The 19,459-nt window shown below is 38.8% G+C and overlaps 1 long non-coding RNA gene across 1 annotated transcript; it reads right to left on the bottom strand.

Annotated features, from left to right (window-relative positions):
* Positions 1–3,881: 3,881 nt before the first annotated feature.
* LOC149070638 (uncharacterized) lies at positions 3,882–18,753 on the bottom strand. The gene is made up of 3 exons (XR_016195018.1): positions 18,621–18,753; positions 13,744–14,064; positions 3,882–4,133 (listed from the first exon to the last, which is right to left on the bottom strand). It is a non-coding gene; the product is annotated as an uncharacterized LOC149070638 (long non-coding RNA).
* Positions 18,754–19,459: the final 706 nt, after the last annotated feature.

Consider the following 19,459-nt stretch of genomic DNA (forward strand, 5'->3'; position numbering starts at 1 on the left):
TTTTCCATAGGCCCTAGACTAAGGGTTACTTCGTGACACCCGGATTCAAACCCCACCGTCGTTAGAATGGTGGTCGGCTGAAGTTGGTTTTCTGTGGTTCCCAACTTTGAGGTGCGAATGTGAGCTGATCTCTGGGTTAAAAAGTCTCGCCACTGAAAGCAACATACCTACAACGGTATAAATATTTAAGCATTACACTTTATTCGCAAAAGATATACAGATGGCAGCACTAAAAGTTCACACACGACACTATATATCCACTTATAGTGCTGTGTGCGACAGTTAGGTACAGACACACTCATACTTCCGGCACTACTCATTCGATAGTAAATTGCCCATGGCGATAGACCTGAATTGTGCTCGGTTTAAAAAAAAAGAAAGAAAGCACCATAACAAGCATTACATAGAAACATGCTTCACGTATGTTTAAAACACACACACGCCCATTTCCCAGCACGGCCCAGGTCTTTCATCACCCGCTAAAATCTCTTCATTGAGATTTACCATTCAGTTTATCAGATTCAAAAACAGAAGCACTGAAAAGAAAGAACAAGTATTGATCCGTCTTCCTTCGCTTATAATTGTGTGTTCGCACCTCCCCCCCCCCCCAGTGTCTGGTCAGTTTTATTGCTTTTGCCTAGAGCACGCGGCAAGGTATATGTCACTCGGTGATGGTAACTCGTGGGAAATTTCCCATATTCATGGAAAAATTGGCCAAAATTTGTCCAAGTGGGGAATTTCTTGGCATTTGTGGGAAATTTTGAGGGTTCATCAAACAAAATAATTTTTTGAAAAAATAAAGAAATTAATGCGGTGCAATACTTTTCTATTGTGAAATACTTGATTAAGTATTGTCCCCGCTAGATGGCAGCACATTTTCCAGAATGCGTGGGGAAGAAAAATTTAGTCAAAAGGGAAATTTTTGAGGGAAATTTTGCTGCAAGAGGTTACCATCACTGATGTCACTACAGGGTGTATTCAAAGCCTCCTAGATACTACTTCTAGGAGGCTTTGATGTATTGCTACCGGCACGCACCGCATTTTACTAGCGAACCGTTCATATTATTAGAGGCATACTTCCAATTAGAAAAAGTGTCCAATAACGTGTAAACCTCAATCACCGCAATGTTGCAAAGGGGTATATAGTTATTAAAATAAAATGAATCAACCTTTTTATACGGACACCCTGTGCTCAGAAACCAAATTAAAAAGCTGTTATTGCCATTGTCTCTCCTGATTCCAACAGAAAAAAGAAAAACATCCACGTTTCTTAAATGCAATATTCACTTAGATATTTCAATTCAAAAAACGGAGAAAAGTTGAGGAAAAAACAGGATAAATGTGTGGGCACCCCATTTATCCTATTCTCGAACTGTGAATACATTTTTTTGTGAATGCAAGCGTGAATTCTTTTTGCCAGAATTCTTACCACTTGCAATCTTTAAAGGTTCTTCGAGGAGCGAATGTGAGCCGATCTCCCCGTTAAAAAGTCTCGCCACAGAGACCAACAGGCCTACAATGATACAATTATTCAATCACTACACTTCACTTCTGAAATATGTATGGCAGCACTGAAAAATCAGATACAACACTATACGCCCACTCAGCAGACACTGTTAGGTACATACACTCACACTTCCGGCACAACTCACTTGGTAGTAAATTGCCCTGTGGCGATAGACCGGAAATGTGCTTCTTTGAAAGGAAGACAGAAAGTCTTTGTAGGTTAGTTCAACATTTTCCCATCTACTTCACGCATTTCATACTGGCTCATTAGAGACGGGCTCCCACTTCACCTACGCGTCTCCAACATTTCTAGTTTCTCGAAAACGTCATACCAATCGCAAGATTGTTGTCTTACTGGGCATTTGAAAATTCATTTTTTAAAGCCTGAATAACCAATGAGTTGAAAAAAACATTGCCAGTCAAAAAACTTTTTTACTTCTGGCAAAAAACCATCTTGATCATACAACAAACCAAAAACTACTGAGAGTATTAGGGCGAATGGGAAAAAAACAACTTTGCATATTGAAGAGTATAATGATGATGCCATCTATCTAGGGTTACCAGTCGTCCTCCTTTTTTATGTCATTTTAAGCATCCTTCTATGTTTTAAAAGAATCGCCCTTTTTCAGGTTTCCAGAATTATTTTTCATTTTCGTCCAGAGGATTTGTTTTTTTCCCACTCTGAAACATCCAGTATATCTCTTGTTTTCCTTCCCACCCATTTTTACATCCTTTGATCAATCACCGTCGAAATTTCCAGACTACAAGAACCCAAAGTGCCCCCAAGCAGGGCGAATGCCATTTTAACCATGGCTCAGCTTGATCCAGGATAATATGAAAAAGACAGTCCAAAAAACAGCTCTGGAAGAACAAAACCGCAACGTGCATTTTAAAGCCCCGTTTACGTGTGTAATATTGGAAGCACTGGTCAATTTTAAGTTCTGGCACCTACTTGACGACTTTTTTCTTTCGTAGGGAAAAATGGAGGGAACACGCACAGGGCTGGGGGCAGGCGTGTCTGATGCTCTGGACGCAGGACCAGACACCAGAGGTGGCCCAAATCTAACCTTTTAACCTCTCCTTCAACATTACAAGAGAGAGAGGGGGCACCAAAATTCGTTCTTTCCCCAGTTGGCCAAGCTGACCAATCAGAGCCGCAACTAGGGGGGGATGCAGGCGGCTCTGGTGCCCCGGACTAGAGGGGGCGCAAATTTCACTCTTTAACCTCTCCTTCAACATTATGAGGGGGTGCCAAAACGCGTGCTTGCCCCGGGTGACCAAGCATCTAATTGCGGCCCTGTGATCAATTGCAGCCCAAAGCCGGCATTGACCCCCTTCTCCCACTTTCTGGCGGAGAGAGATCTTTGAGAGAGGATTATAACCTTTTCGCCCATTATGCTTTGAGCGCGTGAATCTTATGAAGAATCAATGAAGTTGGGTTGAAATGCCGGTTCATGTAAACGGATTTTCAATTTCCAGACTTTATGAACAATTCAATAAATAATTTAAGTGAGAGAAAACTGTTTATTTATTTGTTTTTTATCTTTTCTTTTTGCTTTTTTTAGAGGTTCTGTTTTAGTTTGGGAGAAATATTGTGGTGGCGGGTTTTTTTCTTTTGTTAGTACAGTGGTGCCATCTGTTGTAAAAATCGGGAAAGTGTCCTTACGGTGACCAGTACGCGAACTTCTTTTCCTATCACTTACATCCATTCATGTCCTGTGTGCATTGGTGTACACAAAGGTGGTAAGTTTTTGGGGTTCTAACCCCTCCCCAAGCCGAGATTATGCGTGTATTGTTATTTTGCAGGAAGAAACGTAACCCTCCTCCCTCCTTGAGAAGAAAAAAAATTGAAACCCCCCCCCCCCCTGAGAAAATTCTGCGTACGCCTATGCCTGTGTGTATTCCAACAGGACAATGTGACATCATACACGTAGCAAGTTGCTACCGAGTGGCTCCAAGAACACTCTTCTGATTTCGGCATCCTCCGTAGGCCACATAAATCCCCAGATATAAATATTATTTAGCACAAATGCGATACCTCGCATCGGTATATGGTATTGTGGACTGCCTTGAGAGAATCATGGCGTGAAAATCCATTGAAGCCATGACACGTCGTGTTTCAGCAGTGCTCGAGGGGGACCTACACGATATTAGAGGTGAGTGTACCGGTGTTTCTGGCTCTTCAATGTTTAAAACCCCCTTGCAATATGAATGACGTATCTTGGGTCCCCACGTTATTTGTATACTTTTTCCAATTGGAAGTATGCTTCCAGAATGTTCACGAGTTATTTGAGGATAAAGGGTCTTTTCTACGCACCCCGTGTAAGTTTAATGCGTTATCATATCGATATTGAGAAAAGAACGAAACATCTAGATGTGTTTAAAATGTAATATGTGAGTTTATTTCAATGACATGTCGATGAAAAATTGTGTCGCGTTTTATATGTACATTGGTAGATCATAGTTTATTTGGTTGCAGCGACTGAGATCCTCTGTGACCGAGGTTCTGTTTCATTTCTGGAGATTTGTCCGCCTTTTTTTGTTCTTCGCACAAACAACTGGTGACTCTGTGACATACATTTCGTCTCTCCTCTTTTTTTCCTTGTTGTCATTCATTTCATTCAATCCTGAAAATTGAAGTACAAAAAATATCATCGTGGCATTCGAATTCTCGAAAGAAACATGTTTTCCTTTAGAAAATATGAACTATTTTTCGGCCAAAAATAAATTATAAACATGCACAATATATTCTTTTGTATAATACTATTACGAGGGAAAATATTTCTCAAGTGTAATGGTGTTCAAAATTAATAGAATAAACACATTTGTTTTCGGATTTCTCAAAAAATACCGGATAGCATTTATACAAATACAAATACAAATACAACGCCACAACAGGCAAAATGCCCAACGAGGTGGCTGATAAAAAGATGCCCATAAAAATATGGATGTCATATGTTTCAAAAATACAGCAACCCAATTAAAAATGCAATTAACACAAATTACAAACAATATATACACATGATAAAATATTATACAATGCCCATAAAGAATACTTATGGTTGTCTTATTCTAAGAATGGATACCTTCTCGATTTACCCCAACATGTTTATCGCATTTCTTTTTAAACGTGCCAATTGTGTTACAATTTACTACCTCCGGGGGTAAGCTATTCCATTTATTAACAACCCTATTGGAGAAAAATTCCCTGCGACACCATAACCTTGCATTGTCCCTCACCAATCGATACTGGTGTCCCCTTGTAAAAGCAGTCGATTGGCGGTGTACTAAAAGTTCATGGTCCATCCTATCCATCCCATTGAAAATTTTGAACACTTCGATCATATCTCCTTGACACCTGCGTTCATCCAATGTAAACATATTCAAAAAATGAAGTCTTTCTTCATAACTCAAGCCCTGTGTGCCAATAAGGACACGCGTAGCTCTTCTCTGCACCCCTTCAACCAAGTCTATGTCCCTCTGTAGGTATGGTCTCCAGAACCTTACAGCATACTCCAGTCCAGGACGAACTAAGCCTCGAAAAAGCGGAAGAATGACTTTAGGAGAACGCGAAGAGACCTTTTTGAAAATGAAACCAAGCATTCTGTTCGCTTTTTTGACTACCACTGAACAATGTTCAGAAAACTTATGGAACGAATTTGATGGAAATTCGGTATGAAGATGTGCAATTTCTGACGCAGTAATAATTATAAGATAATTATAGCAGTAATTGTAAAATCATCATGAATAGTGGAAGCACCCACTCATGATCTTGGACAATGCTCCTGAGAGTGGGAATGCCCAAAACTCGCCCTGGAACCACCTAACTCCGCCCCCATTCGCAGCTGAAGATATCTGCCTCTGTTTCACTCACAGCTGAAGATACTGAAAATGCCTGCCTCGGCTTCACTCGAAACTAAAGATGACTGTCTCCACTCCCTTCGCAACTGAAAATGTCTGCCTCCACTGCATTCACAGCTAAAGAGACGTTCCCACTCCGTTCACAGCTGAAGATGCCGTTCTACACTCCACTCGTAGCTGAACATGTGTGCTTCCACCCATTGACGGCTGAACATGTCTGTCTCCACCCATTCGCAGCTGAAAATATCTGCCTGGGCTTCACTCACAGCTGAAGATGTCTGCTTCCACCCATTGACGGCTGAACATGTCTGTCTCCACCCATTCGCAGCTGAAGATATCTGCCTGGGCTTCACTCACAGCTGAAGATGTCTTCCTCCACCCGCAGCTGAAGATGCCTTCCTCCAACCCGCAGCTGAAGATGCCTGCCTCCACTTCCTTTGCAGCTGAAGATGACTGCCTCCACTCCCTTCGCAGCTGAAGATATCTACCTCAGCTTCACTCGCAGCTGCAGATACCTGCCTCCACTCCCTTCGCAGCTGAAAGCGTTTGTCTCCACTGCATTCACAGCTAAAGATATATTCCACTCCCTTCTTCCCCAGCTGAAGATGCTTTTCTCCACTCCATTCGCGGTTGAACATGTCTGCCTCCACCCATTCGCAGCTGAAGATTCCCATTCGCTCTACCACAGCTTCACTCGCAGCTGAAGATGCGTGCCTCCACTTCATTCCCTCGCAGCTGAAGATGTCTGCCTCCACTCCATTCACAGTTGAACATATCTGTCTCCAATCCATTCGTAGCTGAAGATGTCTGTCAGTCTTTGCTCAATTCAAATCAAATCAAATTTATTTTAATCATATAAAAGTACAGAAAAAAAAGAGAAAAATTTACCAAGGAGTCAATCAAAAAAATGACCCATTCTGGTAAATGCTAGTAAAAATTAGCATTTAAAACAAAGTATTCAACTAAAAAATTCAAATTATTCAAATTAAAATAAAAATTCACGGCAACGGAGAAGTGCAATTTAAAAACAGTTCTACATGTTGCATCTAAATATATATATATATATTTTTTGGATGTTGGAATCAATGCAAAAACAACCAGATGCAGCATGTAATTAAATTAAACTCTTACGTTATTTAAGAATTACACGAGCAACAGAAAAACATTAAAACAAATTTTCTATACCATCAAGTGAGAACATGTATTGCTTGGCACATTTTATGAAAGGATGATAAATTAGTATTTTTTGTGAGCGATTTCTGGTGGTAATGTATGGTAGAATTTTGGGATAAGATAAGTAAAATGTTTCTTCAAAAGTGTTTTATGAGGTAACTTAAGTGAATACGTAATATTTAGTCTATTTGAAGATCGAGATGCATTTAAAGGCAAGGAGAATGGATTTATAGAAATATAATTGACGTAATGTAAGTATTCCAAGATGTTGACGAAGGTGTATTGATGGTGTAGTAAAATTATTTGTGATGATTATGATTATTCTCTTCATTCGTAGCTGGAGATGTCTACCTTTGCTCAATTCGCAGTTGAAGATGTCTGCCTTCACTCAGGTGCGGATCCGGAGGGGGGGGGGGGGGGAGATGGAAACCACTGCCCCTCCAAAATAAGAATAATATGGGGAAGATTTGTCTATTCCGTAAAATACGTGACGCCTAACCTAACGAACTTTTCACAATTCACCTAAACCGGTTCCTAGCTTCTGACCGGTTCTCGAAGACGGTTTGAAATCGCTATCCCAAGTGCGCGACTCAAATATGTTCAATCGTGTTCAGGTCTGTAGGAACAATCTCAATCTGCTGAATATACTCACCTTGAAAACATTAGTCATCCAGTTCATCTTGAAGTTAGCTACAGTTTCATCGCCCCCCCCCTTCAATTTTTTTTTTCATCGCCTCCCAACTGAAGCTTTTCCATAGGGTTGGGAGACGAGGTAGCCCAGGTTGATAAGATACTCGTCTAAAGTACCATTGGATGTTTAGAGATGTCGTGTGTTCAATACCTGGGGCGTACTTGTCAGAGACTTTCAGGACTTGTCAGAGAAGCGGGAGTACAACAGAAACGGTGACATGACCACAGAAAAACATTGCTACCGCATGGAGTCCCACCCGGAAGCGTGCGCCAATCTCTGCGCTGAGTATAAAAAATCTGTCGTTCGGAATTGGCAATAAATTGTAGGTCGCGATCTAATTAGCCCCCGTGTGCAGAAAATGACCGCGGTGCGACAAAAATTATCATAGGATCTTGTATTGAACCACACATGCTTAACTCCATGCCCGCGGGCCAAATTTCGCCCTTGAAGTCATCTGATGTGGCCCGCAACCGCACAATTAATTTTTGAAAATGGAAAAAAACTGCACATTTTCAGATCACCTGAGTGACTCGTGGTGCATTCCCACATCATTTGAGTGGCCCGTGACATATTTACAGATCATTGAAGTGGACCGCACTGCCATAAAGATTGAACACCCTTGTACTAAACCCATAGGTTATACCACCCCTTCGGACCATTTCATCACTCTCCCAGAGGGTGATATGATCATCAGGGTGATATTTCACACTGATTGGACTTTCATTGGAATTCACACTGACTTTCATTGGGAACACTGATGTAGACGAACAACTCATTCACAGAAAATAAAATGAATAAATGAAAGTAAATACTTTGAGCACCAACTACTCAGAACGAACATTCCGGCATGTGTCGATTGGCTAGATATTCCAGATATATAAAATACTAGATATATATAGAGGAATGTGTACGAGATGCATGTACGGTTAAGTATTAGTAGTAGTAGTAGCCCTATCCTAGACCAGTGATGCGCAAAATTTTCAGTCAGCGGTCCAGGTATTGGGTATTTCTATCGCTCGCGAGCCAGAAACTTGCATGTATAGCGTGATAGCGTAATGCGACCTGTGTTTTACGGGGCATTTTCGTAATTTTGGACGTCCTACATATCGCCATAACGATAACCTCCCCAAAACGATATTTTTTCTTAGTCCGCAGAGTATCGTTACATAGAGGTTTCACGGTATGGAATATTTCCAAAAAGTGTCACTGAACATGGTGCAGGGTAATCTTCCGCAAGTTCTGACACAACATAATGCCTTTGGTGTATACCAAAAAAGAGTTCATAAAAGATCTCCCACAAATGCATCTTTTGTGAGAAAACGATTAATGATGTCAAACATCTGTTATATAAATACGAAGCTTGGAAGGAAAACATAGAAGGTATCGATTTTAGAAGAATGAAACCGTCACCGTTCACGCACTAATAAAAAGTCTGGATCTCTTATAAAGCAAATAATGGAAAATAAGTGCAGAGAACACACTATATATACATAATTCATATCTACATACATAATTTATTTGTAATAATATGCTGACAATATATGCTAATCTTTTTCCTTTAATGTAAAATACTTATTATAAGCCCCATGGGCACCAAACTGCTGCTCGCGAGATGTTTATGGTGCTCCCTGGAGTAGGATGCGATTTTTCTTAATCGAGAAAATAAATGTCCCCTCTTCGGAAAACCCTCGTATAGCGGATCGTATTCACTGGGCCGGGGTATGTTACTCGTAGAGGTTTCACTGTTTTTATCTTCAATATAGTTTTCATTTCACGGGAAATTGAGTCACGTTGGAAAAGTTTGATTGAAGAATCCTTATAATTAGAGGAAGGGCTGAGATAATATAATTATTTTATAATTACCAATCATTCATTGGCCGTCTTTGGTTCGAAGTTAATGAAGAAAAGTGAAATGGTTATTATTGATGTGCTCATTCAGCAATTAGGATTTCTTTGAGTCACGTTGGATGAACGTTTATATGAACGTATACGACCAAAGACGTAACTACGGGAAGGGGAAGTATGATTCCCCGGACCCCTGGACAAGGATAGGCCCCTAGTTTTATCTTTAATTCATACAAGCTCAACCCATGGCCCTAGGAATCATTTCATGTGGCCCACGACGTCAAACAAAAACGTTGTGAAAATGAACCAATCGGCTCATATTTTCAGATCCCTTAAGTGGCCCGCGGCGCATTCCCAAAACATTTAAGAGACCGCGGTGCAGTTCCATACCACAAGTGACTCATGGTATATTTATAAATCACTTAAATGGCCATCGGTGCAGTTCCAGAGAATTTAAGCGACCTGCGGCTCAGTTCTAGATCACTTATGCAACCCGTGTCCCTCGGCATATTTATATATCACCGCGGCAGAGAGAGATAATTCCTCAGAGCACTTTGGCGACCCGCGACGCAGTTCCAGAGCACCTAAGCGACCCGCAAAACATTTACAGAAAGCTGCGGTACTGTTCTAGATCACTTAATTTAGTGGCTCCTACACGTTTTCAAACTGATGAAGTGGCCCGCATTCTCTTAACGTTTGAACACCTTTGCTTTAATTATTAAAAATTACGAGAAGGAGAAACCAAAATTGAAAGTTGCCCCCGGGTGCGAAAATCAGTTTTAGTCTCTAGTTGTTTACGACCATACAAAATGTGCCCGTGTGTTTTTTGATGTAAGAGTCTAGTTTCAATGAAAATCCTGAAAGAAAACTGAAATTTTTTTTGACCATGTGTTTGTCGTGACTGTAATATGTCACGTAATTACTAATGAGCAAGACCCGTTATGTTGATGGCATTTGCTTTTTTTTTGGATTTTTTGCATTTTTCAACAATTTTACACTTTTAAGGCATATTTTGCATTTTCAACACTTTCCACTCTTAAGGATTTTTCGGAAGTTTTAGAGCAAGGGGGTTCTCAACCACACGACCCAAATTTGGGTCGCATTGGCTTCCGAGACGGATCGATCAAATTCACTTACAGCAGGAGCTCTTGAGCTATGGGCCTCGAGAAGAGTGCCGGAAGTGTTTCTAACCTGTGGGTGCGCGTCTTTAGTTTTATATAGAGAATTTTGATTTCTGAATCAATTGTGGGGTCGCTCGGACCCATGCCAATAACCACCGTGTACGCTCAATCACCCACAGCACCCGCCCCACACCCCGCCTCCGACGTCACTGTGTCACGATCCAAACTCGATTCACTTACAATCGTGTTATAAATACGCTTATCGCATCACTGGTTTCACTAATTTGGAAAAACAAACAGTGCCGTGGGCAGCAAAACTGATCTTGTTGTTGATTTTGGGTCGCCGCTGACAAAGATTAACGATCCACTCAGTGTTTAGAGCATTCCTAGGATATATTTATTCCATTTTTAAATTTACTCCTTATAACATTTGAACCCCCTTCCCGGAGCTTGAATTTTCAGAAATTCCGTCTTAGTGGATATCTACATTATAAAATATGTAGACCGAATTCCATATTTATAGCTCCGGCGGTTTCGGCTCGGCGATGATGAATCAGTGAATCCGTCAGTGAGTCAACAATTTTATATACAGGGTGCATACGCAACAGAGCGTATGGCATTTTACTGGTGAACAGTTGATCCTAGAGACATACTTTCAATTAGAAAAAGTATCCGAATTATTTGTAGAACTCAGATATGTCATTCATGTCGCAAGGGGGTTTCGCATATAGTTATTAAAATAAAAATGTCAACTTTTCATACCGTCCCCGTGTGCCTAGAAACCCAATTAGAAAAATGTTGCCCTATCTCTCCCGATGCCAACAGAAAAAAATTCTTCATTTCTAAGTGCAATGTTCATTGAGATATTCGAATTGGAAAAAGGGAGAAAAGTTTGGGGAAAAAACAGAGTTAAATACGGATAAATCGTTTTTCCCGCATTTAATGCTGTTTTTCCCCAACTTTCCTCCGTTTCTCGAATTCGAATCGAGAATGCGTGTCAACACATAAAGTTGTTGACTGGGCAACCACTTTCTAATTTGGTTTTTAGGCTCCCGAGGATGGTATGAAAAGTTAGCATTTTAATAACTATGCAACCCCTTGCAACATGAATGACATATCTGAGTGATTTAGATAGTTTTAGTCTACCTCAAGTCTGATTCTGCCCTGAATGAACACTCAAAACTCTGCCACCGGACTTATCCCGTTGATCTCTTCCAATCCGGCATCTGCCTCTGCACAGAGAGTGAGGTCTAGTCCCGCATTAAAACACCAAACTTAAAGAGTTTTGTGTTTTAATGCGAGTCAAAAAACAGAATGTGCAAACATGTGAATGACCAAAAGAGTGTGCAAGCATGTGAATGACCAAAAGAGTGTGCAAGCATGTGAATGACCAAAAGAGTGTGCAAACATGTGAATGACCAAAAGAGTGTGCAAGCATGTTAATCACAAAAAGAACGAGGCACCAGGTCAGTTAGTGTTCAAAAGAGTGATCTAGAGCGTGTGCAAGCATAGAGTGATCAAAAAGGTCATCTAGAGCGTGTTCAGGAATGTGAGCAACCAAAACAGTGTACATGTGAGTGAGCTAGAGCACGTGCAAGCATGTGAGTGAGATAGAGCAGGTGAGTGAGCTAGAATGAGTGCAAGAATGTGGGTGAGCTAGAATGAGTGCAAGAATGTGAGTGAGCTAGAATGAGTGCAAGAATGTGAGTGAGCTAGAATGAGTGCAAGAATGTGAGTGAGCTAGAATGAGTGCAAGAATGTGAGTGAGCTAGAATGAGTGCAAGAATGTGAGTGAGCTAGAATGAGTGCAAGAATGTGAGTGAGCTAGAGCACGTGCAAGCATGTGAATGACCAAAATAGTGACATAGAGCGTGTTCAAGACCAAAGAGTGACCTAGGGCGTTTGCAAGTATATAAGTGATTAAAAGAGTGACCTAGAAAGTGGAGAATCAGTTCAACGAGCGACCAAAAGAGTGACCTAGAAAGTGGAGAATCAGTTCAACGAGCGACCAAAAGAGTGACCTAGAAAGTGGAGAATCAGTTCAACGAGCGACCAAAAGAGTGACCTAGAAAGTGGAGAATCAGTTCAACGAGCGACCAAAAGAGTGACCTAGAGAACGTGCAAGCATGACGAATTCAAAGGAATAAGTGGTCAAGAAAATTAGACTAAAATTAGAACTGAAAGAAGGGCGGCCAAGTTTGTGTAGCCCTCTGGCGGGAAACCATAAATCTGCCCTGTTTACATAAGATCAAACTTCAGCGTTCATTCAAATATCCCAAATAATAGCATCTGTTGACGTTGAGAGAAGTTTATCTCAAAATTTTACTTGAAAAATTTCTCTTTTAGATTTTCTAACCACTCATAAATTATAAATTGTTCGTTTGAAAAATTCCACTGGCAAATTTTGATGAAGTCTATTTGTTGAGAATAAATCTGATTTTCAATACTCTTTGACTTCTTTGAACATAATCAGTCCGTAAATTCTCAAAGGTCTCTCCACGTTCTCCAAAAGTGATCCTTTCCCCATTTCCGGAGCTTAGTTCATCCTGGATTGGAGGTTGCAGTCAATCGACTGCTTTGACAAGGGGACACCAATATCGATTGGTTAGGGACAATTCTAGGTTGTGGTGTCACAGGGAGTTTTTCTCGAATACGGTTGTTAATAAGTGGAATAGCTTACCTCCGGAGGTCGTAAATTCCAACACGATTGACAAAGAAATACGATAAACATATTGGGATAAATCGAGTAGATATCCGCACTGAGATAAGGCAACCATAAATTTCTTTCATGGGCAGTGCCAATGTTCGCTAGAACGCATCCGAATGCGTGATTCACGCATCAAAATTCAATTTCACGCCCTCGAAATTTCGTTGAAGAGTGAAAATACTCGTTCAAATTTGAGATAATGTTTCTTAATAGAGTTATTTCTCTGTTTTTATAAAAAAATACTCCTTAAAATTTTGGAGAGGAGTGAAATTACTCTTCAGAATTATTCTTTCGGATAACAATGGGCCAGTGTATTTCATTTTATCAGACATCCATATTTTTTTATGGGCATCTTTTCTGTCACCTCGTTGAGCATTTTGTCTGTTGTGGCTTTTCATTTATATAAAGAAATTTATTTTGTTATTTTTATGGCATTTTTGTCATTTTAGGGATTTTTTTGAGTCATTTCTTTTGGTAATTTCTCAGAATGTTTTAGGTCAACAACATCCGGACCTTGCCAATGAATAAACGTCGTCGTCATCTTCTCAGACTTCTTCAGGAATGGCATGGATCACAAACTGCATTATACTAAAATTTCTAATTATTTGAAGAGTCCTACTCCCTAATTTAATACAACAAAATCCAATCGAAAGTGTCCTTAATTTGGTTCGATGTATATCTGGTTGAAATTCCGCTAAAGTGATGGACGTCTTGGTATAGCCACGTGATATGTAAAATTTCGCGTAAAGATCACATTAGGATAAAACAATTAACTTTACTTTGGGGGAGGGGAGTTTGAAATGTTGATTGTTCACATAATGCAAAACACAGTGACTTGCCTACAGTCCAGGATCCTGCTCGTATCGACCAGAGAAGGCATTACTAAAAAAAACAGAAAAGTGCGTCGTGTCTCATTTCTTCTGGAATCCTGAGAAATCTTCGGGGGCAAATTGTCCTCCGAAAGAGTTTGCATCGAATCCTGCTCCGGCGAATTCGGAACCACCTTCAGAGAATCCACCGTCGAAACCACCTTCAAAGCCCGTCAGATCTTGGGGGCCGAAATTTGCGCCGTCGAAAGATGACGGATCGAAGCCGTCGAACCCGTCGAAGTCTTGTGCCATAGCGACGACAATGATTGCGGCGAACAGTGCAATAGAAACCTTCAAATAGATCACAAAGAAGAAAAAAACAAACAAATATGAGCTAGAAGCAACATAACACATCGAGAAACATTACATATGTGAATATCTGAAGTTCTTTAGCCCCTAGGCTGCGCAAATAGTCGGAGAAAAGATATTCTCAAAATGGCCGAGTAAAAAAAAAAAATCCTTTTTTTCAGTTGTCTTTTGTGAAAGATAGATGGCACTGAATTTCATACATTCCAAATATGGTGATACCTCGGCTAACAAAGATAATTCGTACCCGAATCACGTTCGTTAGCGACGTATCACCGTGCAGTGAAATCTGTCTAAGACGGACTCTGTATGAGACGGAAACCTATCGATAAATGATCAAACAATAGTCCTTCGTTGGTTAATGCTTTTATGTGTGTGTGCGCGCCTTCATAAAATAAAAACCTGTCTAAAATGAAATATTATTTCATTCCCTTGACGTTTCATTTTCGTATACGTTTCATTGTATAATACGATCGAAAAATTTGGCGATACAAACACAGAATTTAGGCTCGAACCCACTATCAACAACAAGATAGTGATTGGGAGCAGGGAGGCCACTCTACCACTACTCAAAAATGTAAAATCATCCCATAGAGTACAAGGGGACCGTATAAAAATGTAGATTTTTCATTTTGTGACACACTGTGTTCCCACTCTTAAAACTGATGCAGGGTAATTTTCGAACGCCTCTTGAGCATTTTTTTAAAATTGAAATCATGCCTCTACGACAGGTGGTTGATAGTGATAAAAGCCGCATCAGCACTTACAGGACACCCTGTAAACAGGTTGTCCCAAGTTGTTTAAACAGCAGATATATCTGCAACCGTTGACTTCAGAAACACGCTTTTGATTACAATAAGTTTTCAAATGATGTGTGGTTACCCAAAATGTATTCTTCCCACAGGGTCGTAGGCATATAAAATTAGAAAAATGAATGTAGTTCTAATTAATGTAATTCTTTAATTAGTTCATGTAATTCTTTTTATGTAGATACTGTGTTAAAACTTCTAATTAGTGAAATATAGATCATTTCGCTCATTTTTTTTTCATCATTTAATCATTTTACTGATCGTGATTCTGGCATTACCTTTCCCTTTTGAAAATATCATTTACAAAAAATTGTATGTTTTAAATGCGAGGTTATTTGACTTTGAAGTTTACAGCATTTGTGGCCAACGATTTTGAGGGCGTTCAAAAACTACGAAACGTATATTAAATTCAAAGTTCTAAAAATTCCGTAGTTGTCAAAATAATTGTCAAAAAATTTAACTTTTTTATTGTGAATAAAAAAGCTAACACACAGTGGTAAGTTTACAAAACATAGTGAATTTATATATTTAATACCTCGATAAGACAACCATAAGTATTCTTTATGGGCATTGTATAATATTTTATCATGTGTATATATTGTTTGTAATTTGTGTTAATTGCATTTTTAATTGGGTTGCTGTATTTTTGAAACATATGACATCCATATTTTTATGGGCATCTTTTTATCAGCCACCTCGTTGGGCATTTTGCCTGTTGTGGCGTTGTATTTGTATTTGTATTTGTATTTGTATAGGTATCTCTAATTTACAACACGAAATTAATTTTAATGATTTAAAACATGAAATTTTTTGTGAATGGCTTTTCAGAGCGGGAACCATTAGAACACGAGAATTTTATAAAAAGTTAATTTCTTAAATCGTATTTCGAAATTTAAAATTTAACTTAAAATTTCGTGATCGTATACTTAAGAAAGTTTTTTTAAATATACGATCTCTCAAACAAATTTTGAGATTTTAAGCAACTGCCCGTCATTTGAAAACTTTTTTGTAACTGAAAGTAGCTAAAGTGTCAACGGTTGCAGAGTTATCTGCTGTGCAAATAATTTGGGATAGCTTGTAAATGATTAATGCTTCTGTATGCACAGTCGACGCTCGATATAACGATATCCTTCATCCCGTCGAAAACGGACGTTATATTGGGAGGGTCGTCATATCGAAAAGAAAACATATATGACAGTCGTTCTATGAAAACATTTGGGACTTATCCTACCAGCCGTCGTAATGGAATGGTCACTATAACGTGAGGTCGTTATAACGAGCGTCGACTATATCTCTGATGGGATTTCAATCAGTACATTGAATTAAAAAAATTCAATACGTTGCGTTTACGAAAAGGAGCACACAAACATAGAGCACTTTCAATGTTTTAATCAACATGCCACACTGTGCTCAAGGGAGCATCTGTCTGGGAGGGAGCAAGATGTCTGTCGTAAAAAATGGCAAAAAATGTTCTTTTCAATTTTCAAATGAATTGAAAAAAAAAAAAAGAATAAATGAAAAAATAATAATTTCTCAGACCAATCAGAAAATAGAACCTGCATTCAATCAGCAAAATATATCTGCAACCATATAACGATACGATCGCGCAAAACTGTTCAAGATTCATTTTACTTTTTGAATATTCCGCGAGAATTTGTATATTTAGTGAGCTTTTGTTAATTTAACATAGCTGTACACGCGAGCTGTATTGTTATCAATACTGTTATATCCACCGAAGAATTGTAATCCTCGATCAGTGAAAATGAGATCTTCCAAAATTCAGAGATTAATGTCACGACCTCTGAAGATGATTTTTCAAAAACGACTTTAAAAATATTCAATTGCAAAACAAAATGCGAAAAATTTCGTGTCAATCGCTTAATTTTTTCTTCGACAATAAAAGAAAGAAGTAATGAATTATAGTGTAAATGTACATACAAGCAGGGCCGCAACTAGATATTTTATCACCCGGGGCATTTTGGCGCTCCTTGTAATGTAGAAGAAGCAGTTAAAAGGTGAATTCGGCGCCCCCTTCTGGTTCAGCGCCGGGGCACCAGGCCCACCTGCCCCCCCCCCCCCCCAGTTGCGGCCCTGCATACGAGAAAAAACTCTTTAAACGCGAATTTCTCAGATTGCAAGTTTTGAGTTCATCCGTAATACTGAAAAAAAAAACTACCGCGCCATAATTTCTGAAATTTCGCAGTTTTGACATGTAAAAGTAAAACGAACCTCGAACTTGGATATCTGACTATTCGTTAGATTTTTATGCATTTTTAAAGTTTAAAAACATACGTAAATTTCAAGATTCTGAGAGAGAATTCAACCTTTTATTAAAAATACTTCGTCAATTGGTAAATCGGAGGGTCATTTTACTAGCGCATGTGGAATTTCTTCGAAATTTCAGAATTTTTCGTTGTAGTAGTTTTTTTTTTTTAATCTTGATAAAAAATAAAACTCAAACTCAATAACTAAAATCTGGGAAAATCGCGTTCGAAATTGTTTTCCTGTATATAATTTACTCTACAATCCATTATTTATTTCTGTTATTTTCGAAGAACAAATTTACCGATCGGCACAAAATTTTTTGCATTTGAGCGAAATATTTTTAAAGCATTTTTGAAAAATCGACTTCAGGGGGTCGTGACATCCCTTTATCTCGGGGTTTCTTAACCTTTTTTATCCGCGACCCATAATCGACAAAAGGATCGACGTCGTGACCCATGAATCTATTTCGAATTTAAAAAATGATTATTAAAATTCCTAAATGTTTGGTTTTATAGTTTTTTAAAGCCAGTCAGTGTCGTCTTAACAGATGTGCCAACGAGGCATGAGCCAAGGGCCACCACATGAAACGAGGAGCCCAAATTATTGAAAACTCTCGCAAATTCTGGGGAGTAACTTTTTTCACAAATTTTGAGTTTTTATATATATAAGTAATTCTAAAATTATTTTTCTCATTAAGTTTCAATTCTCGCAATTATTTCTTTCATTGATTCTGGCATTATCTTTCCCCTAAGAAATGTTTTTACTTATTTTTGAATTACATATTGCTTTCATTAATTTCAAATTTTTATTAATTCTGAATTTTCAGAAATTGAACAAAATTGATTTTTTTTTGTGTTTATATTTTTGTGAAATATTTTCCACCATTCCTGTGCATTCTATAATAATGTTATGAATTTTTGAATGCACAGACTTCCCCCCAAAAATGTGTGAAATCATGGCTCAAAAAATCACAAAAAAATGTCTGGTGGCCCAGCACACTCTGCCAACGTCGTTAAGACTCCTCTAAAATCGGTGACCCTACACCAAATGGATTTTTAACCAGATTGTATGTGGATTTGTAATACCATAAGCACCGTGCAAATCACATTAAAACTGTGCGTTATAAATACATACAGTAAATCATTGGCAAAGATATTTCCGTGGCCGATCGGCTCTTGCGATAATGCATATTCTCAAAATGTTATTTGTCAATTGAAAATTAAACTTCACTTTATTTTTGAAAATAGAGAGCCAATCTGACAAAACTAATGCCAGATTTGGAATTAGCAGCCCCAATGTACCCCAAAACCATTAAAATTTTCTTGAGAATATTATTATTATAATTTTTTTTTTTTCAACAAAGTCAGAAGTGTGCTTAGAATTGCTGCTTTTTACAGACAGCTTATGCTAAGTGTCGAATTATTTCAAAGCAAACGCCCAAATTTATAATAAAAGAATAAGACTCACCCAACTTTTCATGTTGTTCTCGTGGAAGGATGAAATTAGAAAATATATCAATCAAACGACAACGTCTCGTAATTCCAATGGGCGATGTGTTCGCGTCTGGAAAATCGAATGCAATGGATGCGACAAGCGGCACCCTTGTTTATACCCGTATAAATAGGCCGAGGCACTTGACACACAACAAGCCAAAAAAGAAAACATTAAAGTAAAGAATCATTGTAAGCAGTTGTTAAAGAGTTAATACTCTCTCTCTCTCTCTCTCTCTCCCTCCGTCTCTGAGACTAAAGAATAAGAAAAAGTAATAATAAAGAAACACCCTGATCAAGGAAGAAACAGAGAAAAGAAATGATTTTGTTGTTGTTTTTGTGACTGGTTGCATCCGGATAGGGACGGCCGTAGCCGTTCGGTCTGAGCAGAGAAAGCGGCTCTAGTAGCTTAGTTGGGACAGGTCAAGATTTTGTTTTGTTTTTCTTGGCTTTCTTCTTGCCTGGCGAAGATTTCCTTAATCTTAAACGGCCAGTCGATCGAAATGAGGAAGAAGAAAGTTATTAAAATGGCAGGAAGCAGCAATACTTCGAGTCATTAACTCAAGCGAAGCGAAAAAAATCTCTTCTTAAGACGAACAACAAGAAAACATGGCGTTCAACAAAGATGACTTTGATTCAAAAAGGTTGTTGGTACACTTATGCATGTCACGGAATAAGAGCTTGAAAGCACACATTTCTCTCTCAATTTCTATTCGTTTTCTTTCTTTATAGAGCAATAACTTTCACCATAAACAAACGAAACCAAAAGTTACTCAAAGGGGAAGTCTCACGTAGTCATCTTGTCTTCGAGACGGT

Source organism: Pholcus phalangioides, unplaced genomic scaffold (assembly GCF_987345545.1).
Source record: "Pholcus phalangioides strain wild (caught in Gottingen) unplaced genomic scaffold, Ppha-v1.0 ptg000021l_1, whole genome shotgun sequence".
In the NCBI taxonomy this organism is placed as follows: domain Eukaryota; kingdom Metazoa; phylum Arthropoda; class Arachnida; order Araneae; family Pholcidae; genus Pholcus; species Pholcus phalangioides.